General features: G+C 46.0%; 1 pseudogene; it reads right to left on the minus strand.

The window, feature by feature from the left end:
- Positions 1-387: 387 nt before the first annotated feature.
- On the minus strand, positions 388-504 carry LOC136649814 (5S ribosomal RNA; annotated as a pseudogene).
- Positions 505-24,897: the final 24,393 nt, after the last annotated feature.

Consider the following 24,897-nt stretch of genomic DNA (forward strand, 5'->3'; position numbering starts at 1 on the left):
CCCTCCCCGCCTTACTCCTACGGCCATGAAATCAATGCAATGACTGCTGGCACCCTAGCAAAGAAACAGTCTGGTGTGACCATCGATACCTTTTCAGAAGAGCTCCACTTTGGAGGTAAGAGGGGCTATCATTTCTGACACCAATCCACTCCTGATTACATAGTGCATCCTCAAAGCCCAAGCAGTGGAGTAGCTAGATGGGGTGCAAAGCACCAAGTTTCGCAGGGGGCCTCACCACAGCATGCAAGCGGCCCCTCCCGTTCCGAGCCAGGCATTCGCCTCCGTTTTGCTACCACCTCCCAGAATGGCCCCAAAGGGGAGAGGGAGGGGCACTTGCATGCCATGCTAAGTGGTTGGCAACCTTCAGTCTCGAAAGACTACGGTATAAGCCTACAGCACCCGGTATTCCCAGGCGGTCTCCCATCCAAGTACTAACCAGGCCTGACCCTGCTTAGCTTCCAAGATCAGATGAGATCAAGCATGTGCAGGGTAACAGTTGCTGCCATGGTAAGATTCCCTGCAAAACTTAGTGCTTTGTACCCCCTTGAGTTATGCCACTGGGCCCAACTGTGGTATATACCTAAAACAGACCAACTTTTTAAAGTTGCCACTTTTTTTCCACCACCTTGTTGTCTTCACCTTTAGCCATGAAATTTTCACCAGTGGGCCAGCCTGAGAATCATCAACTATCTGGAGGATTTCAGCCCTTAGGCCCTTGAACTTGAGAGATGTTGGGTAAGTGTTCCACCTACGTAGAACCTGCACTGGGTGCAAGTGGGGCAACTTACTGTTGATGAACTGATGGAACTATGGGGGAAATGCGCAGACCAGCAAGGAAAATTCTTGACGATAGGAAATAGCAGTGGTGTAGCTAGAGGGGGTGCAAAGCACTAAGTTTTGCAGGGAACTTCACTGAGGTGTGCAAGTGGCCACTCCCCTTCGGAGCCATTCTGGGCGGGAGGGAGCAAAATGAAGGCAAATAAAGGGAGGCGAATGCCTACATTTTGCTCCCCTGCCTGGAACGGCTCTAAAGAGGAGGGGGAGGGGCTGCTTGCACATCACGCTGAGGCTCCCTGCGAAACTTAATGCTTCACACCCCCTCTAGGTATGCCACTGGGACAGAGCAATTCTTTCAATACCGCTATAAAAGCTTCCAGTTGCTGAATGGATCGCTGGTCCACCTCTCAACCAGTCCAAATCAATGTGGCACTGAGATTGTATTTATTTTGGGCTTCATTGATGAACACAAGGAGCAGCCTTCCATGGAGTCGGACCACTAGCAGTTTCCAAGGGTCTTTCCAAGTTTTACCTGATGAGGCCAAGAGTTGAAACTGGGAACTTTGGCTTGCAAAAGTTGAGTTGAAGACCCATCCTTTTAATGGCTTCAGTGGTGCTCTTGATGAACTGACCTAAGATATACCCAACACTCTCCTGTTCCTTCACATTGCAAGGGATGATTCATAGTGGTGGGCAAACTCTCTATGAGGAAAGCTTGGCCACCATTACTGGTCTCATCCCAGAGGAACCTTTACTTTGCTTCTGAGGAACTCCAGGATCCCCCAAAACACAGTTTGAGAATGAGTCCCATGGCTACAAGAGTATAATATCAGAGGAGGCCCTATCATATTTACAGGGATATCTCAAAGACATTTACCCCACTTTTTTAACGTGCTTGGGTCACACTGGAGGATTTGTTAGACCTTGAAGCTGAAGATTGGTGTGAGTCCAAAAAGAGAGAACAATGTCAGGTTTCAAACTGTTATTGCATTAAGGAAATCTGCTATTAAAAGAACGTTGTCCACACTCATTCTGAGCAAAGTCCAAATCCAAACCAAAAAGGAGTCATCAAGGGGTCAACATGAAATTGATGACTACGAGACTGGGACACTGTCAGGCCAATCCATGAAGCCACCCTACGCAGGTTGCATCAGCAACAGATCGCAAGCAATCCAACAGGGCAGTAGATTCGTGGTGTCTTCCATGCTGCTACTGCTTCCCTCCAACCAGCCACCAATCCGCTGTAATAGTCCAAGGGCCAGATTGTTCTCCTCTTAACCATACTCCTTGCATGCTGCTGTGAATACTCAGCACTGTCCCTGGGTTGGGAAGAACAGGAAAATCAAGCATCAAGATCCCAGTTAAATCACATCAACAATCTGGACAGGAGGAGGAGAAGGAAGTGGGAGGCTAGCAGATGTACAGTAAAAGCATAATTAGAGAAGGAAGGAAAAAGTATTGAGTCGCACATTCTGTACATTCTGGTTGACAGAGCTGCTGATTTCAAGCGAATTCACGGCAGACAGATGGCAAAGGAGGAGGCTGCATACATCCTGGAGAACTTCTGGGAGCTGAGGAGAATTTAGACTAGAAGACAGGATAAGGAGATGGCACCCTTAACACAGATAAAGAACGATGACGGGAACTTTGCATAATTAGACGGCAATATGGAGAAGCCACTTTCATTTAAAAGAGCCCCCTGAGAAGCAGGAAAAGACAAGATGGGCCTGCAACAAAAACATGCATCTCCCCAACCCTAGACTGTCCAGCTGACTCAAGATCTCTCAGCCTGACCCCCCCCCCCCGCCACCACGTCCCATGTTCTGAAGCAACCACTACTTTGTAAGTAGGTGGCCTCATTTTGGATACAACTGAAAGGCGCTCAACCACCTGGGTGCATTATTACTATGCAGAAGAGAGCCTGTTAGAAAAGAGGTTGAAGGTCAGAGCAGATGTGATGTGAGCGTTCCATCTCTCTTCATAAAACTGTGGGGAACATAAGAAGTGCCCTGGTGGATTAGGCCCAGGGCCCATCTATTCCAGCTTCTTGTATCTAACAGCAGCTCCCCAGATGTCTCAGGGAGACATGAATTTGCACTCTCTGCAAATTCAGACTGGGAGCAATTCAGATTGGGGCCAGAGCACTGAGGTGGCATTCAACTCTTTGCCCCATGCTGATTCCTCAACTTAATTTGTCACCATCCTACACTGGGAGTCACAAAATAAATGTGTAGTTAAACTCCAGTCCATAACTGCTTTCGGACACAGAGATTCCCAGCCATAAGCTACCATGATCTGACCATTATAAACCTGCTGAATGAATGAATGAATGAATGAATGAATGAATGGATGGATGGATGGATGGATGGATAAGGGGTGTTAAATATAAAGCCCACAGGCTGGATGTGGCCCCCAGAAGCTCTTTATCTGCCCCCCCCCCCATGAACTCTCCCAGCACCATCCTTTCAGCAGCAGCACTTCTGCTGAGGCTTTGGGAGGGAGAGACAGAAGGAGGCCTTAGAAGGCAAGGAACGCTATGGGTAAAGGGGCAGACCAAGAGGGGTGAAAAATGGAGATCCTGCTGAGATGCTGGGAGAGCCTGATTATCAAACAGGCTGCCCTTTCAGCAGTGCCACTTCTGCCGAGGCATTCCTTTAGCACCTCTCAGCTGCTGAGCTGAGCCTTGATGCTGAGGCAGACGTGCTGCTGAAAGGTGGCCCCTGTAATTATTGGGCTCCTCCCATATACCTTGAAAATAGGATCAAGTTCTGCACATTTTCTTTCATTTGCAACTAATGAGTTTCTATGTTCTCACTTAATAAGAACCAAGTGCTTATTCCTGGCCATCATCTGCTTAATGACATCACTTCCTGCTTAATGATGTCACTCCTGGACCATGAATGCTATTTGGCCTACTATATGAAATTGGTGTGACCCCCCCCCCACCCCAAAATAGAGAGAGAGAGAGATAATTCTTTGCCCCAAGTTTTTCAGATGGGCTATAGTCGTAAATAAAATAAAGACAAAATATGCATGATAATTTGTAATTTGTTCTCCCACTATACAACAATGGTTCCCAAAGGACTTTTGATTGATATTGCCTAAGAAACATTCATCAGAGCAATCTGCTTCTCTCTCTGCTTAGGACTTTTAAAAAAAAATCATGCAATAGGTTTTAATTTTTCATTATATTTTACTATGTTTGTCCGATGGGATTGCAACGATCATTCTCGTTACTGCCACCAAAAGGCACACGTGTCTCTGAGTGCTTTGCGTTTTAATTAAAGAAAATAACAATTAAATAAATGAGTCATTTAGCTTCATAAATAACCCAAACATTCCCCATTGGAGAAGAAGTAATAAAAGAACACTGCCATTTCTGGCCCACTTATCCTCCCAACATCAAATATTAAGAGCTGCAGTAAACCAAGAGGAGGCAAGCACCACTTGCTGCCCAGTGGAGGAGGAAAGAGGGAACTAGACCAAGACATTGAGAAGGGCTGGAACTTAGGGGGACATCAGGAGGGCATGATGTTTGCAGTATGAGTTAGGAACTAAGGGCCCGTTCCTAAACAGTGTGCACCGGCTTACTGCTGGCACACACTTTTGCAAACGTGCTGTAAAGTACGTTTGCGAGTCCTTAGTGCCAGCTGAATGCCGGAGCTAGTCTAGCGCCAGCCAGTGCTGGGCTAGCTCCAGTAGAACACTGGTGCTCCGCTGCTCCGTGGTCGCCAGATGGCAGAGAGGTAGATGGGGGTGTGGGGAGAGGGCGGAGAGGAGGTGGGCTGGGGGAAGGAGCAGGGTGGGAGGGAGGCAGGACCGGAAGAGCTCAGCTCTACCGAATCCTAAGCTCCGTGCCGGACTGCACGGAGGCTCTTGATTCTATGGCAGCCCAAGTGCTGCCACAGAATCAAGTAGCCCAATTGTGGGGCTACTTTCCTTCCCCGGAGGAGCCAGTGGCAGCTGCCCTGTTGCAAACAGGATGTCGAGGCAGCTGTTTCGGCACTGCGGCAGTCCCAGCACAACGGGCAGCTTAGGATAGGGCTGTAAGAGCCAAATTCTATTCCCCCAGCATCTTCCTCAGTGCAGCCACACTGACTGAGTGTACGCTGAAGTGGTGGAGGTGTGACCAGGAGGCCTGGGAGAGGTAAGCTACCATTTTTCTTTCCTCTGAGTCGGCTGCCCGGCCATCAGTGGGTCTCCTTGGATGTACACCAGCTAGTTTGCTGGCATAAGTCCTAGGAGAGACAGGGGGTGTGTCAGGCTGGATAACATCCTGATGTATGCTGCTGCTGGGATCCACCATGACAATGAGCTGCCTATCTCATGGGAAAACTAGACTCCCACACTGTTATATCTGAGACTGAGCTCTGGTTTCCATCATATCTCACTATCTTTCCCAGCAGTATGTGCTGCTGCTGCTGCTAGAGAGAAGGGCCATTGCAGGGCCCCTCATCTAAGATCTGCCTACTCCCTGAGCACAGCCTCAGAAACATCACACCTGGGACCAGGCTCTGCTCCCCATCCAGCCCATCCCAAATCTTCCATGAAAAAAATTGAGCAAGCTCTGCACTTTTGATGGTTGTTGGGGCTGGTTATGTACAACCGCTCTTTGGAGCTGTGCAAGTGTGTTTTAAGATAACATAAGAACATAAGAACAGCCCCACTGGATCAGGCCATAGGCCCATCTAGTCCAGCTTCCTGTATCTCACAGCGGCCCACCAAATGCCCCAGGAAGCACACCAGATAACAAAAGACCTCATCCTGGTGCCCTCCCTTGCATCTGACATAGCCCATTTCTAAAATCAGGAGGTTGCGCATACACATCATGGCTTGTACCCCGTAACGGATTTTTCCTCCAGAAACTTGTCCAATCCCCTTTTAAAGGCATCCAGGCCAGATGCCATCATGATGTTCTGTGGCAAGGAGTTCCACAGACTAACTACATGCTGAGTAAAGAAATATTTTCTTTTGTCTGTTCTAACTCTCCCAACACTCAGTTTTAGTGGATGTCCCCTGGTTCTGGTGTTATGTGAGAGTGTAAAGAGCAACTCTCTATCCACTCTGTCCATCCCCTGCATAATTTTGTATGTCTCAATCATGTCCCCCCTCAGGCATCTCTTTTCTAGGCTGAAGAGGCCCAAACGCCGTAGCCTTTCCTCATAAGGAAGGTGCCCCAGCCCCGTAATCATCTTCGTCGCTCTCTTTTGCACCTTTTCCATTTCCACTATGTCTTTTTTGAGATGCGGCGACCAGAACTGGACACAATACTCCAGGTGTGGCCTTACCATCGATTTGTACAACAGCATTATAATATTAGCCGTTTTGTTCTCAATACCTTTCCTAATGATCCCAAGCATAGAATTGGCCTTCTTCACTGCCGCCGCACACTGGGTCGACACTTTCATCGACTTGTCCACCATCACCCCAAGATCTCTCTCCTGATCTGTCACAGACAGCTCAGAACCCATCAGCCTATATCTAAAGTTTTGATTTTTTGAATTTTTATATCATGTTTATATACTGTCATTTTTAAATTTCTTTTGGCCTCTTTTGTCCCCAGTGCTGTTATTTACTTATATTGTAAGCCCCTTTGAGACACATCAGATCAGGCTGAACAATTGCACACACAGCACACTCCTTTTTTAGGCTTCTTTGTTTTTCTGCCCAAGTAAAAATTAAGAACCAAAGCAAAGCAAACTCAAAGGCCAATGTTGGATAGATTCTACATACATGTAGTGATACACGCAACAGTTGAAAACACCTGTTCGTGTACACTGTCTTCTGCAGTAACTCAAAAAAGTTGGACAAGATACACATTCAGAATTCAAATGTTGGTCCCTCATTAGGTGGATATTAGAATGTCACAAAGTAGTCAAGATCATTTGGAGTCTTCCAGAACTCTTGTTTGCTGGACAGTAAGCAACAGAGCCCATCTCTTTTTGTTTATTGTGAGTAATCAGCTTGTTGAAGTCTGTGCCTTTGTAAGTAAGGCCTACATGACCTTGTGAAAATCATCTTGGTCAGTTGCCGACTTGCCCATTTTCCTTCCCGATTAGTTTTAACGGGGGAAACCATAACTTCATGGCGTCTGCCAATAACTTTGTGGTTTCCCAACCAATCCATGGGGAATTTGCAGGCATTTGATGACGCCTCTCAAAGGATCACACCGCCCAGATTTCAGACCACTGAAAGGACCAATTTTATTTTAAAGCACACTATTTAATTTGATAAGGCAAAAAGTTCCAGTGATTCCACCCACAATCAATCCTTGACTTATAGAAGAAAAAAAGTGTTCTAAAAAATGAAAGCCACACTCTCTGATTCCTTTTCTTTTTTGTCAAACTGTGTGGCCTTCAAAAACAAGCAATGGAGATGCCATCACAAAAGATAAGACAGGCTGTGCCTTCTCTTCCTCCCCCCATTTTGAGTACTGCCCATAACTTTTAGTTCCAATCTTGTCCCCTTGAACAGTGGCTTCCTAAATGTAGAATCTTGGCTAGTGAAAAGGTTCAGCTAATTAGCATTCTTCAGCACTGGATCGGAAAATGAAAAAGAAGTTCTTTGTAACTGATATAAGCATCAGCCAGTCAGCATTTGGCACTGTCAGTTATGGGGAAATACGAGGCTTCATGGTTACTATCTGGGCCAGCCAAGCTTCAATCCATTTTTTTCTGGCCTTGATTCCATATTATTTATTCTTTTTCACATTTTTAGAAAACCTTTCCTCCAAGGAGCTCAGGGTGGTATACATAGTTCCTCTCCTGCTTTTGTCCTCACAACAGTCCTGTGAGGCGAAGAAAGAGCAACTGGTCCATGGTCACCAAGGAAGCTTCATGGCTGAGTGGGAATTTGCACCTGGATCTTCCAAGTTTATGTCCAACACCAGAGCCGCTACACCATCCACATATCCCTCAACCCAAAAAGGTGCCTGTGAATGCACAGTGGGTTCAATGGATTGTCTGTTTCATTTGTCTATTTCATCTCTCATTCCCCCCCCCCCAAGCAGTGGTGTACCTAGAGAGGGTGCAGACGCACGAAGTATACCTCCCTTTTGCTCCCACTGCCTGGAATGGCTCTGAAAGAGAGGGGCCCCTGCTGCAGTGAGGCTTCCTGCAAAACTTTGTGCTTTGCACCCCCTCCAGCTACACCACTGCTACCAAGTGAAACAGGCTCCGTGAATTACAGAATGTGACATTGCATGCTAGTTTAACCCGAGACACAGCTCTAGTCAGGAGTGGCTACAGAAGATGTAGAACTTTTTTTTTTTTTTTAATTTAAAAATACACAAAGAATAATATGGAAGGACTCACCTCAGCTGAGCCCTGTAAGATTACCTTTTGCCTATAATATGGCAGCTCTGTCATCTTTTCAGGGCCTGCGCCACTGATAACAAATGCCTTCGACACTCCGACACCATTGCGAGCTGGTCTAACTCGCTCCTATTGATTTTCCCCCTGATCTGCGCATACTTCTTTAATAAGAAAAAATGTGGTTTGAAACCGAGTCTGATCATCTTAAAGATGTTATTTACTTTTTGAAAGGTGTGTTGGATTATGATTAATGCAGTGGATGGCGGGAACCTAATCGAGGCCATGCTTCTTTATATAGCCAAGTGGTCCTGTGTTTGTGGGAATGGGGGAAAAATGAAATTGTTCTGAATTAAAGAGACTTCAGTTTTATTCTTCATGCAAAATCTCTCCCCTGCCCCCCTACAATGGTACAGTTATTAAGACAGTTGTTATAATCTCCAGGGAGCCAAATTATCCTCCAAGAAAAGCTGAATTTCATAACCCAATAAATTATGCACATTGAAGTTCCGTCTCTTATGCTCCTCTTGTTTTGCATCATTTATTCCATATTTTTAAAAATATTTTGCATAATTTATTCTAGCACTATTGTTATTGGTTTTGTGGAATACATTTTTATACCGCTCTTCAATCCAATTATACCCTGGGCGAGTAACAAAGGAAATAAAACAATAGCATCACCCGAATCATCAAATGACTGTAAAAAAGCAGCTAAAAAGTCATAGTGTTTCAATCCACTCATCAAAAAAGCCACAAGCAAAGCTGATCAGACAGGAAAAGGCTGGGGAAAAAATAAAACAGGTTTTTGCCTAATACTGAGAAAGCAACAGGGTGAGGGCCAAGTGAGCATCCCTGGAGAGAGAGATCCAGTCAAAGTACCACCACTGAGAAGACCCTTTCTCCAGTTGTTGCCTGCCTTGTCTCAGATGGTGGAAGCCCTGGGGGGCAGTCTCCAGTGAAGATCTCAGCATATGGGCAGGAGCATGTGAGAGCAGGTGATCCTTCAGGTACTCAGGTCCCAAACTGTGTATCGCTTTAAAAGTCCTTTGAACCAGTTTCAGCTATGTTCAAAAACTAAGAGCTGCTGGGATTCTATAAGTACTGGCAAGATGTGTTTATAACATCTGGTCCCAGTTCATAGCCTGGCAGCTGTATTTTGCACTAGCCATGCTCTCTGAGTTGTCTTAAAGGTGACCTCATTTATAATGCATTGCAGACAATCTCACTGAGAACCCAATTCTATTCTTTCCTAACCCTTGGCTGATGCAGCAGTGTCAAAATGGCTACTGCTGCATGCAGTGGGGGGGATTGCAGAGGTCTCTGCTGGGTAAGGGAATGAACATTCCCTTATCTGGGGTAAGCCTCTGCGGCATGTGGGGGTGGGGGTCTACTTGGACCTGCACTAGCTAAATAGCTGATGCTGGTCTGGTGTGCACTGCAGGATTAGGTCTGGGAAGGAGGTTAGGATTTGGCAGCTACCACTGCCACCAAACCTACCCCAGACCTAGGATCTGCCCATCCCCTGCCCATCCCCTGCCCCACTGTGGTCCCATTTCTCCCTCCCACCCCAGCTGCTGCATCATTTCACTCTCCCTCACACCTCCTGCCTCCCCTACCACCTTCCCTTTGCTAGTGGGTGGCTCCAGATTTACCAGCATCCCAACAGCATGCTACTGAATGTGTTTGCACATCACAAGGAGAAGCATGAAATCTTGTTTAGCCCCTTTCCCCAGTTTCTGAGATTTTTGCAGATATTGTCTCCACACTTTAAGACAGAGTTTTTCAAACTGTGGGTCAGACCCCACTAGGTGGGCCATGAGCCAATTTCAGGTGAGTTCACATTCGTTTCAATGTGTATTTTATTTTTAATATATTAGATTTGAGGCTATTTGAGGCTTCAATATATTAGGCTACTATGTGTATGGTTTTAACAATGATAGTCCATGGGGTTTACTCCTGGATAAAAAGAATTGCAGCCTTTCAGGTGTTTTAAAAACAGATCATCAACTGCTTGCTAGGACGATTCTTCTGTATTAGAAGGGTTTTTTATTTTAAATAATTTCTAGAACATATACTTATTGTAAACTTTTAATTTACTAATTTGATTTAATTTTGTTGTGGGGGGTGTTAAACATTTTCCTGCTTGATGATGTTACTTCTGGCCATGACATTACTTCCAGGTTAATGTAAAAACATCACCTCCGGTGGGTCCTGATAGATTGTCGTTCTAAAAAGTGGGTCCTGATACAAAAAGGTTTGAGAACGACTGCTTTAAGAGCATAACCGTTAGTCCTAAGGGCTAGAAACTTGCTTTTAAAATTAAAAAAAAGAAAGAAAGCTGAGACTGTTAGGAAGATGAAGGAAGTGCATTGACAACGCTCAAAAACACTGTTTATGATGACATAACAGTTTCTTTGATTCTATTCATCTACTTTTGAAATATTTGCTATGTTGGCATCCACTGATGCATCGCTTAAGCAGGAATCCTGTTTCAGGCAAATGAGTGAGAACTTCTAACTTTGTCAGGATGCTATTTGCTTACAGCAGCTGCCCAAAAGTCTTCTATTTAGTTAGTAAGGTTGTTAACTAAATCTTACCTAACTCCCTTACCCCACAGAGGCCTCCAGATGCCAAAACTCTCCTGCAGGATTCAGTGGGAACCATACTGATGTGGCTTTCACCTCCAGTTTGCTCCCCTCTACCTGGAATGGCTCTGAAGAGGAGGGATCACTTGAACACCACGGCAAGGCTTCCTGCAAAACATAGTGCTTTGCATCCCCGCTGGCTATGCCATTTGGGTGAAGTGGTGTGGCAGGACATTCTACATTCTCATTCTAACACCTTGTTCTGCAAACCGCATGAAATGGATCTCAAAGCCAGCCACCTATACAAAACACTGTCCTGCACAGCCCGATCATTAAAAAGGGAAAGAGGGGGAACCCAGGAAACTATAGGCCAGTCAACCTAACATCTATACTGGGTAAGATGGTGGAATGCCTTCAAATCTCAAAACACATAGATGAACAGGCCTTGCTGAGGGAGAGTCAGCATGGCTTCTGGAAGGGTAAGTCTTGCCTCATGAACCTTACAGAATTCTTTGAAAAGGTCAACAGGCATGTGGATGCGGGAGAACCCGTGGACAATATATATCTGGACTTTCAGAAGGCGTTCGACATGGTCCCTCACCAAAGGCTACTGAGAAAACTCCACAGTCAGGGAATTAGGGGCAGGTCCTCTCCTGGATTGAGACCTGGTTGAAGACCAGGCAACAGAGAGTGGGTGTCAATGGGCAATTTTCACAATGGAGGGAGGTGAAAAGCGGCGTGCCCCAAGGATCTGTCCTGGAACTGGTGCTCTTCAACTTCTTCATAAATGACCTGGAGACAGGGGTGAGCACTGAGGTGGCTAAGTTTGCAGACGACACCAAAATTTTCCGAGTGGTGAAGACCAGAAGTGATTGTGAGGAGCTCCAGAAGGAACTCTCCAAATTGGCAGAATGGGCAGCAAAATGGCAGATGTGTTTCAATGTCACCAAGTGTAAAGTCATGCACATTGGGGCAAAAAATCAAAACTTCATATATAGGTAATGAGTTCTGAGCTGTCTGTGACAGATCAGGAGAGAGATCTTGGGGTGGTGGTGCACAAGTCGATGAAAGTGTCGACCCAAAGTGCGGCAGCAGTAAAGAAGGCCAATTCTATGATTGGGATCATTAGAAAAGGTATTGAGAACAAAACGGCTAATATTATAATGCCGTTGTACAAATCTATGGTAAGGCCACACCTGGAGTATTGTGTCCAGTTCTGGTCGCCGCATCTCAAAAAGGATACAGTGGAAATATAGTGGACACCTGAGGGGGGGACACGATTGAGACATACAAAATTATGCAGGGGATGGACAGAGTGGATAGGGAGATGCTCTTTACACTCTCACATAACACCAGAACCAGGGGACATCCACTAAAATTGAGTGTTGGGAGAGTTAGAACAGGCAAAAGAAAATATTTCTTTACTCAGCGTGTGGTTGGTCTGTGGAACTCCTTGCCACAGGATGTGGTGACGGCATCTGGCCTGGATGCCTTTAAAAGGGGATTGGACAAATTTCTGTAGGAAAAATCCATTATAGGTTACAAGCCATGATGTGTATGTGCAACCTCCTGATTTTAGAAATGGGCTATGTCAGATTGCCAGATGCAAGGGAGGGCACCAGGATGAGGTCTCTTGTTATCTGGTGTGCTCCCTGGGGCATTTGGTGGGCCGCTGTGAGATACAGGAAGCTGGACTAGATGGGTCTATGGCCTGATCCAGTGTGTGTGTGTGGTGGGGTTTCTTATGAGTAATCAGAATGGAAATGTGGAGGAAATCTTCGTTTCACGGTAGATTGGATTTATCCTGCCATAAAGGCACTCCTCAGTGTCCTTTTCTTAGGATGAGCGCAGAAATCTTTATTCTCTGTAATGCCTTACATTAAAGCAAAAGCATATTAGATGAAGTGCAAACTTGCTGTTCTCATGGCGCCTCGGCTGTATTACTCCAGTCTGCAGTCTCTAAGCGAGAGACTCTCCCGCATCAGATGTCAGTGGACCAATACCAAACGCTGGCCAAGTGCCCAATGACCTACCTCAACAGGCCAAGCCCTGAACTATCAGTGCTGGCGGCTGTCACAGCATCAGTGCACCATCAGAGGGCAAGCAGGGCCCATGGGGGCTCAGTGCAGCGCTCTGCTCCAGGGCCCCAGTAACAAAATTGGTCCTGGCGAAGACACTCCGGCAGTGAATCCTCCACAACAGCCGCAGGATAAATAACAAGCCATAAGAACATAAGAACAGCCCCACTGGATCAGGCCATAGGCCCATCTAGTCCAGCTTCCTGTATCTCACAGCGGCTCACCAAATGCCCCAGGGAGCACACCAGATAACAAGAGACCTGCAAGGCTTCCTGGGAATTGTAGTTTAAGAACATAAGAACAGCCCCACTGGATCAGGTCATAGGCCCATCTAGTCCAGCTTCCTGTATCTCACAGCGGCCCACCAAATGCCCCAGGGAGCACACCAGATAACAAGAGACCTGCAAGGCTTCCTGGGAATTGTAGTTTAAGAACATAAGAACAGCCCCACTGGATCAGGCCATAGGCCCATCTAGTCCAGCTTCCTGTATCTCACAGCGGCCCACCAAATGCCCCTGGGAGCACACCAGATAACAAGAGACCTGCAAGGCTTCCTGGGAATTGTAGTTAAGAACATAAGAACAGCCCCACTGGATCAGGCCACAGGCCCATCTAGTCCAGCTTCCTGTATCTCACAGCGGCCCACCAAATGCCCCAGGGAGCACACCAGATCACAAGAGACCTCATCCTGGTGCCCTCCCTTGCATCTGGCATTCTGACATAGCCCATTTCTAAAATCAGGAGGTTGTACATGCACATTGTGGCTTGTAACCCATAATGAATTTTTCCTCCAGAAATTTGTCCAATCCCCTTTTAAAGGCGTCCAGACCAGACACCATCACCACCTCCTGTGGCAAGGAGTTCCACAGACTAACCACACGCTGAGTAAAGAAATATTTTCTTTTGTCTGTTCTAACTCTCCCAACACTCAATTTTAGTGGATATCCCCTGGTTCTGGTGTTATGTGAGAGTGTAAAGAGCATCTCTCTATCTACTCTTTCCTTCCCCTGCATAATTTTGTATGTCTCAATCATGTCCCCCCTCAGGCGTCTCTTTTCTAGGCTGAAGAGGCCCAAACGCCTTAGCCTTTCCTCATAAGGAAGGTGCCCCAGCCCCGTAATCATCTTCGTCGCTCTCTTTTGCACCTTTTCCATTTCCACTATGTCTTTTTTGAGATGTGGCGACCAGAACTGGACACAATACTCCAGGTGTGGCCTTACCATCGATTTGTACAACAGCATTATAATATTAGCCGTTTTGTTCTCAATACCTTTCCTAATGATCCCAAGCATAGAATTGGCCTTCTTCACTGCCGCCGCACACTGGGTTGACACTTTCATCGACTTGTCCACCACCACCCCAAGATCTCTCTCCTGATCTGTCACAGACAGCTCAGAACCCATTAGCCTATATGTGAAGTTTTGATTTTTTGCCCCAGTGTGCATGACTTTACACTTAGTGACATTGAAACGCATCTGCCATTTTGCTGCCCGTTCTGCCAGTCTGGAGAGATCCTTCTGGAGCTCCTCACAATCACTTCTGGTCTTCACCCTCTTCAAACTACATTTCTCCTGGACAGTAGCATAGCTACGGGGGGGTAGCACAATAAGTATCGCAGGCACTGCTATGTGCCATGTAAGTGGCCCCTCCCCTTTGTTGCCATCGTTGCCCAAAATGGCTTTAACCATGAGTGGGAGGGACTGCTTACATGGCATGTTGTGTAATACTTACTATGCTGCCCCCCATAGCTATGCTACTGGCCCTGGACCAACTCAGGAGCAGAGTCTCGATCTGGAGGTTCAGGCTGGAATTCTTCCAGACAACGGCCTTGGAATCACACCCCTCCCTATTCGACGGCAGTACTGCAGGTTCTCAAATGCAGCAGGTATTCCACAGACCATAAATAACAAACAGCATTCGGCAAGATATATTTTCCTCTCTTAGTTCTAGAAACCTCATTGAAAAATACATCTCTGAGTGCAATTGAAACCGTTGCTGGTTCCTCAAATAGATCAGCAAGAGAACCAATGACCAACGGCGATGATTAATAAGTACTGCAATTTACCAAGAAGCTGTTTGATTAGCACTGTGCTCACTTTTCCGGCACTCCATCTGCAGGGCGTAATCAAGATCACTTAACACAGATTAGCTACCCCTTAACTGATGCTCTTTTGTACACCCAATCAAAGTGGTTAAAGAATATTCAGAGACTGGACTCCCTCCCCCATTGACTATTTTGGTGTGTGTGTATGTATGGGGTGGAGATTCTCACCCATTTCGGCTACTGTGAGCTAGTACTGTAGCTTTTCAAATCCAGATGTTGCAAGCTAGAAGGCATGTACCTGACACAGGTCTTTCTCTCTCTCTCTCAGATACACAAACACACACACGCACGCGCACGCGTCTTTTCCAGTGGCCAGTGCTGGCGTTTCTTCTGTATTTCTTTAAAGATTGCGAGCCCTTTGGGAACACGGAACTGTTTGTTTGTTTATGTAAACTACTTTGTGAACTACTCTGGGTAAAAAGCAGTATGTAAGTGTCCTTAATAACAATAGTAATAATCTTACTCTCCAACCCCCCCCCCCCCCGCTTCCCACATACACACATGTTGATGATGCTCCTTGAATACTGACACCTAGATTCACCATTTTTTCTAGTTCAAGCATTGGCCAGTGACAGTGGTGTAGCTGGAGGGGGGTGGAGCACCCAGTCTTGCAGGGGGCAGGCAAGCGGCCCCTCCCTTTGGAGCCATTCCCCCCACCAGGAATGGCTCCGAAGGGAGGGGCCACTTCCCCACCCCCTGCAAGACTGGGTGCTCTGCCCCCCCTCCAGCTACGCCACCGGCCAGTGAGTTTGGTTCTACATTCAATAAAAGGGTTGGGAAAACTTGACTCAGATAAGTTGGACTCAAGTTGTGAAAATGCACAATTTTTGCTGACTCGTAAACTCACGAGTTGTGCATGTGGAAGAGAAGTCAAGGGCCCCCTGATTCAGCACTCGTCTCCACACACACACACACACAGACTCAAGTCTGCCTGTGTCTGGGTGTGCTTTCTTACCGTTTTCATGGCATGAAAAACCTTGTGGGGCCGTCATTCAGACTGGACAAGCAGCAGGGAGGTTCCGGTTAGGAGGCAGGGAAGGGTTAATGTTTGCTTTTGCAGAGGGTGGGAAGGAGGAGGTGGGGGTGGGCTCTCTTTTCCTTCCATGTTCATTGGATGAAGGATGGGCAATCTGGTATTTTCTTTGGCTGAGGGAGGGCAGAAGGGGAAGCCAAGAGCGTTCTTGCCTTATGACCGACTGCAGAACCCCAGGGAGGAGGCAGGAAAGCAAGGGGGAGGCAGTTCATAGTGATCACGCTTTCCACTGCATGGCTGCTGTGAGGTGCTCTGTTGGATGGAGGAAGCCTCATTGAATGACTGGCTTCAGTGGGACTACTTCTGAGTTGAGCTGCCAAGGTTCAGGTTGTCCTGATAAGCCTTGCAGCTGCTGCTTGTGACCCTCCTCCCTCTTGCTGCTTCTTTCCCTGCTCTGCTGCAGTCCCTCCCACCCCCTCCTGCCCTGTTTACAGGTGGACAGGGACAGCAGGGGAGAGTTTAAAGTGAACTCCAACACACACAAACACATCCCACAGCAGCAACCCCTTTTCCCTCTGCGGAGCCATGGCAGGCTTTTCAAAGGCAGGGGGGTGACTTGACTTGAGTCTTATCCAATCGCGAAAGGACGACTCGGCAACTCAGAAAGTGCCCCCGTTATGACTCGTTTTCAAGTCGAGTCACGGGGGGGTGGACACTCTAGATTCTATTTGAGTCGCGCCATGCTAGGTTTCCCATCCCTGTTAAATTCACACTGATTTAGATTATGCACCCTGTATCTTTAGACTGAATAGACCCTCCAAGGACGTGTTTTTATATCAAAATTAGTAAAATTCAGCAAAAAACCAGAACAGTAAGATCAGAGATTCTAAACATGCAATTAAAATGATCAGGTAACTGGAACACCTACAAGGCTGAAAGCATTTGGAGCCGTTTAGTTTTTTAAAAGGTGATTTGATATGGGATCTGATTGAGATTTATAAAAGTGCGTGAAGGAAGTGGATAGAAGGACGTTGTCTTCCTCTCTCATAATATTTGAAATCAGAGTCATCTAATAAAGTTGACTGTCAGGAGAATCAGATGGGAAAATACCATCTATGCTCGGCACAGAATTTGTCTGTAGAATTCATTGACACGAGATGTGGTGATGTCCATTAACTTAGACGGCTTTAAAGGGAATGCGACAAATTAGTGGAGGATAAGCCCTTCAGTGTAGGGCCTCAGAGGAATTTTATCAGGGGGTACAAAGTTTCTTTTGGGCCCCTTTGCAAAGGGGGAGGGGTGAAACAGAGCAGGGGAGGGTGGTGATGGGCAAGCAGAATAGGGGCAGGAGGGGTGAAGCAGGGTGAGGGGAGGCTAGAGACAGCTGGGAAAGTCTTTGGAGCCCAGGTCTACCCACCCATGTGGCATCAGTGGTGTCCCCAGCATCCCCAGTCTTGGTAGTGTCCCCAGCATTTTGTACTGGGCAACAAGTCTGAGTAGATTGGAAAATGTCAGAGCCCAGGAAATTTCTGGGCCCCCTTTACCCCCCTCTCCTAGGCCCTGCATCAGTAGTGTAGGTCATGAGGCAATATGAAACTTCCATGTTCAGAGGCCTCATGTCACCAAGAGAGGTGACGGCAGGTGAGGCCAATCGCCTTCACAGTCTGCTCATAATCTTTCCAGAGGCATTGGCCACTGTGAGAACCAGGATGATGGATCTCTGCTCTGATCCAGAAGGCTTCTGACATGACTTGGAGTTGCAGCAACAGTGGTCCAAAATCTACTTATCCAAAACAGCAAACCTTGGAGACAAGCAACATGTTACGCTAAATGCATAGTGTGAACTGGTATTTTTTTTGTTTTTATTTTGTAACTAGCACATGGGGGAAGGTGGGTTTTAACACTTTGCTGTGCCACAGTTTTAAAAGCGACCATGCCCCTCCTCCCATGCACTACTGTGATTGGAAAAAAGCTTCCACTGGGATGTACTTCCCAGTACGCATGTCTTATGCGCACTTCTACGCGCACATTCAAATCAGCAGTACTTGCATCTGAGTAAACACACAGCAGACTGGTTCTTACTCGCTGCAACTTCAGACTACCTGGGGTAACTCTTCTGAAATACCTTCATCAGATAAAGGATATTGTAAACAAATACTGTACCCACTGGTGACACAGTTCCCATGTGCCATGTGCTAGAAGAGAAGGGCCGACTGTGATACTCCAGGAGTCCCCAGTCCCTGTTCAATCCATTTCTGCAAAGCATCTTTATGTACGCAAAACCAGGTCAAAACCAGAGTAAAAATAGAAAGCTATTACTGAGCAGGCAGGTGTCAGAGACTCAGCGCTTCACTTCCCAGGGCCAGGCAGGACTGCCTCTTTGTTCGCTTCGTCGATAAAAAGCCGGCTGTCACAAAGTGACAAGGTTTGCAGCTGCAGGAAGGATGCAACCCCCTCCTCTGCAAGCCACAGGTTAAGCAGCCTGTCACCAGCCTCTGGGAAAAAGCTTCCATGTAATGTGATCAGCCTCATTGGAGAAGGTATCTGGGTAGCTCCAAAAAAGATGGATGCCTTCACTAAGGCAATTAGCCACTGCTTTAAAGTTACACAAGGTCCAGCACTTCTGAAGGCCATAATCCCATGTTAGGTTTTCCTCAAGAACATCAGAAGAGCCCCTGGATCAGGCCAATCTAGTTCAGCTTCCTGCATCTCCCAGTGGCCCACCAGATGTCTCAATGAACACCCAAGACAGCAATAAACCTACAGCCTGGTGTTACTCCCATGCACCTGGCATTCTGAGGTAGCCTGCTTCTAAAACCAGGAGGTTGCACATACTTATCACAGCCTGTAACCGGTGATGGACTTTTCCTCCAGAAATCAGTCCAATCCCCTTTTAAATATATCTAAGCCAGATGCCAACACCACATCCTGTGGCAAGGAGTTCCATAGACTAATTACATGCTGGGCAAAGAAATATTTCTTTTTGTTGAGAGTTTACTGACCCTCAGCTTTAGTGGATGCCCCCTTAAAGCACCTCATGTCTATAACCCAACCTTACCTACCCTTACCACCTCCAGAAGGTGGGAGGGAGTCAGATCTGGTGACTGTTTTTGACAGTATGTTTGGTGGGTGTGTTACTTGACCTGCCCATCATAGAGGGGCTTCTACAGCTGCCCATTGCTTCACTCAGACTCTGAGCTTTGCCAAGCCAAGAGCAGACTCTTTTCATTGTAACACAGCACCCAATACTTTCGGACGTAAAATCCATGCACACAAACCACAAGAACTGATTATATATAACATACTTGTAAACCAAATCTTGTACAAAATGAATTTGTAGAAAGAGGTGCTCATATCTCTTGTATTTGCATATTGAAAGTGTGTGCTACATCTTATGTCTGAAATACATATCACAGCATATGGTTTCCAAAAATTAATTAGTGGTATTCAAATATCCTTGAAACATACTTATCTGAAGCTTCATTATCTCACTCTTGCTTATTGCATTGGGTCGTTGCCCCCCCCCCCCCAATTACTGCAACCTGCCAAATTTAAAGCCAGTCTCTGACTTCTAGTACAGGGGTTCTCACACAATTAGCACCGGGACCCACTTTTTAGAATGAGAATATGTCAGGAGCCACTGAAAGTGATGTCATGGCCAGAAGTGACATAATCAAGCAGGGAAATTTTTCACAATCCTAGGCTGTAATCCTACCCACACTTACCCAGGAGTAAGTCTTATTTACTACCATTGTTAAAAGAATATACACAGTAGCTTGCTAAAAGTACAGGTTTGTAACATTTCCCCAAATGCAGTCATATACCACGGAAGCATCAAGTCTAATATATTTTTTTTAAAATTGAAATGAATGGGGACCCACCTGAAATTGGCTCATGACCCACCTAGTGGGTCCTGACCCATGGTTTGAGAAACACTCTTCTAGTATATGAAGGTTCTTTCCAAGATTGCCTGGGAAAGGTGGAATATAAATCTTTTAAAACAAATGAAGACATTTTATAGCTGCAACTAATAAATCATTGCTGAGTGACTGCTGGAAGGGAACTTAAATTAAGTCACCAAATTACTATTTCCTTCAAAATTTATGCTGAAGGAGTGGAGAACCTCTCTATACTTTTAAGAGTTCTCAGGTGGAGGAAGGTTTCACTTGCAATCAAGAACATACCTATATGCTCAGAATGCCAGCTGCATTCACTATATGTGCATATATTTGTCTAGATATTTATGTTCGTCTTGCCTCACGAACCTTATAGAATTCTTTGAAAAGGTCAACAGGCATGTGGATGCGGGAGAACCCGTGGACATTATATATCTGGACTTTCAGAAGGCGTTTGACATGGTCCCTCACCAAAGGCTACTGAAAAAACTCCACAGTCAGGGAATTAGAGGACAGGTCCTCTCGTGGATTGAGAACTGGTTGGAGGCCAGGAAGCAGAGAGTGGGTGTCAATGGGCAATTTTCACAATGGAGAGAGGTGAAAAGCGGTGTGCCCCAAGGATCTGTCCTGGGACCGGTGCTTTTCAACCTCTTCATAAATGACCTGGAGACAGGGTTGAGCAGTGAAGTGGCTAAGTTTGCAGACGACACCAAACTTTTCCGAGTGGTAAAGACCAGAAGTGATTGTGAGGAGCTCCAGAAGGATCTCTCCAGACTGGCAGAATGGGCAGCAAAATGGCAGATGCGCTTCAATGTCAGTAAGTGTAAAGTCATGCACATTGGGGCAAAAAATCAAAACTTTAGATATAGGCTGATGGGTTCTGAGCTGTCTGTGACAGATCAGGAGAGAGATCTTGGGGTGGTGGTGGACAGGTTGATGAAAGTGTCGACCCAATGTGCGGCAGCAGTGAAGAAGGCCAATTCTATGCTTGGGATCATTAGGAAGGGTATTGAGAACAAAACGGTTAGTATTATACTGCCGTTGTACAAATCTATGGTAAGGCCACACCTGGAGTATTGTGTCCAGTTCTGGTCGCCGCATCTCAAAAAAGACATAGTGGAAATGGAAAAGGTGCAAAAGAGAGCGACTAAGATGATTACGGGGCTGGGGCACCTTCCTTATGAGGAAAGGCTACGGCGTTTGGGCCTCTTCAGCCTAGAAAAGAGACGCTTGAGGGGGGACATGATTGAGACATACAAAATTATGCAGGGGATGGACAGAGTGGATAGGGAGATGCTCTTTACACTCTCACATAATACCAGAACCAGGGGACATCCACTAAAATTGAGTGTTGGGCGGGTTAGGACAGACAAAAGAAAATATTTCTTTACTCAGCGTGTGGTTGGTCTGTGGAACTCCTTGCCACAGGATGTGGTGCTGGCGTCTAGCCTAGACGCCTTTAAAAGGGGATTGGACGAGTTTCTGGAGGAAAAATCCATTATGGGGTACAAGCCATGATGGGTATGCGCAACCTCCTGATTTTAGGAATGGGTTAAGTCAGAATGCCAGATGTAGGGGAGGGCACCAGGATGAGGTCTCTTGTTATCTGGTGTGCTCCCTGGGGCATTTGGTGGGCCGCTGTGAGATACAGGAAGCTGGACTAGATGGGCCTATGGCCTGATCCAGTGGGGCTGTTCTTATGTTCTTATGTTCTTATGTTATGTTATAGGTGCTTTCCATTTTAATCTACTCTTGTATCATTTAATTTTTAATATTGTTTTGTTTTTATTTTTATTCAGGTACTCTATATTTTGTTTGTTTTATTTCTCTGTTGTACACCACTTTGAGCACCACAAAAGTGGTATATAAAATTTTTTAAGTAAACAAACTATATCCCACTACTTTCTCAGTCATTGGGTTACCAATTGCCGAGTCTTTTCCCATTCATTCATTATCCTTGTCTCTGTTGGTATATAAATTTTTTATATTAACGAACAATATCTGCTGCTTTCTTGGTCATTGAGGGAACAAGTCTAACCAGGTCTACTCAGACGTAAGTCCTGTTTTGTTCAATGGGGCTTACTCTCAGGAAAGTGAGGTTAGGATTGCAGCCTGAGTCACCAACTGCCAAGTGTTTTCCTATTCATTCAGCATCCTTGCCTCTGTTATGGTGTCAGGTTTTCTGCTGAAACCAGGTATTCTGACCTGCTGCATTCTTTTCCTGTTGATTCCACATCCACTTCATGTACCCAAAAACCAGTCTGGTCCCTGGTCCTCTAAAACTAATCAGTCTTGCTGTATACATGCAAGGACCCACCAGATGCCACCCCTGATCTGCTCAAAAGTCACCAAAAACTCCACCTCTTGACCAGCCAAATCCCATTCCAGCCCCACTGATTGCTTTGCTCCGAGGGTCCGCACATTGAGCAAGGCTGAGACTTGCATGCAACAGAATGAGGTGGCAATGTGGACTATGCCCTCTCATACCAATGTTGACTGTTTCTCCATGAAAAAGTCTTCCCTGCAAATAGAAAACAAAAACACCAGGAAAATGGTGCTAGCCTAGCCTTTTACCTGCTGCGCTGGCTTTCTCTGCTAGCGTTCAAGAGCGGGATCCTTCACTAGCAGGAGGAGGTGGTACTGTCCATTCCACCAGCTCATTCTGCTTGTAAGGGTAGACCAGTTTCTGGTTGTTGTTTTTTTTTTTTTACATCATCAAGTGGCAACCATTCACTCCATCAACCTGATGGAAAAACCATTGTGTGTGGACACTTGTGCCAGAACCCACCAGTTAGGGCCAAACTACACCCTATGGCAACCTCATAACATGGCCCTATGCTTTTCTAGGGGGTTACTAATAGCCTGCCAAGGGACAAAACTGCAGGGGAAGAGGAAAGCTTTAGCACCTTGCCCTGATTCCAATCATGGCAAACAACAGAGTCACGATACACATTCTGCAGAATGTCTAGTTTAGCTGTTGAGTGGAGTTCACTCACAGGGGCTCTGCAGTTGGGATGTGTTTAAAAAACACTCCCAAGCAACATAAATACTTTCTAGTATCTCTGCTCAATACACAGTTTCTGTCTCCACAGCAGAGATGGCTTCACTGGCCTCGCTAGAGGGGGTGCAAAGCACTCAGTTTTGTAGGGAGTCTAACCATAGTGCGCAAGCGGCTCCTCCCCTTCAGAGCCATGGGGGGGGCCTAGAGAAAATGGAGGTGAACGCTGGAACGGCTTGAAGAGGGTGGGAGGGGCTGCTTGCACGTGGCGGCAAGGCTCCCTGCAAAACTGAGTGCTTTGCACCCCCTCTAGCTATGCCATTGGGTGCTCACCCCTTCCTCTCACTCCGCTCCACTGCTAAGTTTACCTGCATTTAAACGCAGGTCATCTCGCATTGCCAGTCTGGTAAATGGCTGTTTATGGAAAGTTCCCAAAGTGTCAGGAGGCTGTTGTTTCAAATTGCTTCTTAAATCCCTTTTCCGAGGGGCTTACAAACAGCTGAAAAATGGGGGAGGGGGTCAAAGGTGGTTATCCTTTCAAATATGTGAAATGAAAGGGTTTGGGGGCTGGTAAGGGAGACTCAGCTATGAGGAATTTTCCTTCTTCTAAGTTTAGCCAATTTTCTTGTTTAATTGTTGTGTCTTGTACTAAAGCAAAATAGCAATTTTTTTTTTTTAAATAAAGCCCAAATGAACTCACAGGTTTGCAATTTCCTATAAATACCCCCAGTATGTAAGCAGCTTTGTGGATGGAGTATCCTTAGCCTAATCTGGTCATTATGGAGTCGACTGGCTCCTTCCATTAATTCAGTCTCAAGAGTCCATTATGCTGCTTTACAGGAAACAACAGTTGTACATGTGTCCCATTTGCCAGACCACCACTTGTGGTTTCTCCATCTTCCTGCTTCTAATCTAGTCAAAGTACAAGGAATTTAAAAGGAGGCGGTTGTAGAGATGATTCCTTTTGCTGTTTTTCAGCTTAGAAGAAACTGACATCAGACTAGGCAATACATTCCCAAAATATGTCAACTCAGGGGACCCTGCAGAAGTTCTTATGACTGACTTGTGGCTCATTGACATAAGCTGAGAAAAAAAAGGGATGTATAGCTAGAACTTCTACATGATTCAAGTGAGAGAATCATCTCTGAATTTTCCCCTCCTCCCATCACAGAACAAACCTCCTAAATCGGAAAGGACAACCAGTCAGGAAGGAAGGCTGTAGCCTCATCTTCTCATTGATTGATTATTCTTATTGCATTAAGGGCACAAACCTAACCAGGTCTACTCAGAAGTCAGTCCTATTTTGTTCAATGGGGCTTACTCTCAGGAAAGTGTGGTTCGGATTGCAGCCTAAGTGAATCTGCTCTCAAGGTACATCCAATTAAGACACACAAAAAACCCCAACTCTCCTCCAAGACTTCCACACACCAGCTTGCATAGGGTTAATGGTTTTAGAGCAACCCCAACTTATGACTGAGGCTGGGGTTATACAAACTGAACCACATTGAAAGAGTTTGCTGGAAGGGAGAAGTCTTAATTGTATGGCTTAAGGCTCCCGAAAGGCCCAGCTGGGGACATGCGCTTCAGGCGTGACAGACAGTCCTTCATAAATATCTTTCTCCCAAGCATGTATTGGGGCCATTCTGTGAAACTGATTGGCAGGAGATGCAGGAGAGCCAAAAGCAAATCACTCATGCAATACATAATTGATATGTGGAACTCACTGGCGAAGGATATGGAGATGCCCCTGGCTTAGGTGGCTTTAAAAGATGGGGGGTGGGATTACAAAAGATTGAAGGGGGGGAAGCACCCAAAACAGCAGCAAAAGGAAGATTCAAACTCCAAGGTGCAAGTCTCTAGAGACCAAGTGTGTCAGAAAATGCTCCTTCTGCTACTGCACTAGACTAACTCAACATAAATAGCCACAAAACATACTCTCTAAAACAATGATCCAAATAAATAAGTAAATGGAAACTGATTAAAAAGGGAAATACCTGGCCTAATTTAAGCAAGTTTCATTCACCCTTGTTCATTTGGATTATTGTGTAGTGGTTATTTATATTGAGTAGTGTGTCTAGTACACACTCCCAGAAGGCAGCAGCCTCGAGACATTTTAATTAAAGACAATTTTTTTTTTGCACCTTCTTGGGAGTTTGCCTTTTTGTTTAAAATGAAA

The sequence above is a fragment of the Tiliqua scincoides genome, chromosome 4, assembly GCF_035046505.1.
Source record: "Tiliqua scincoides isolate rTilSci1 chromosome 4, rTilSci1.hap2, whole genome shotgun sequence".
NCBI classification, from domain to species: domain Eukaryota; kingdom Metazoa; phylum Chordata; class Lepidosauria; order Squamata; family Scincidae; genus Tiliqua; species Tiliqua scincoides.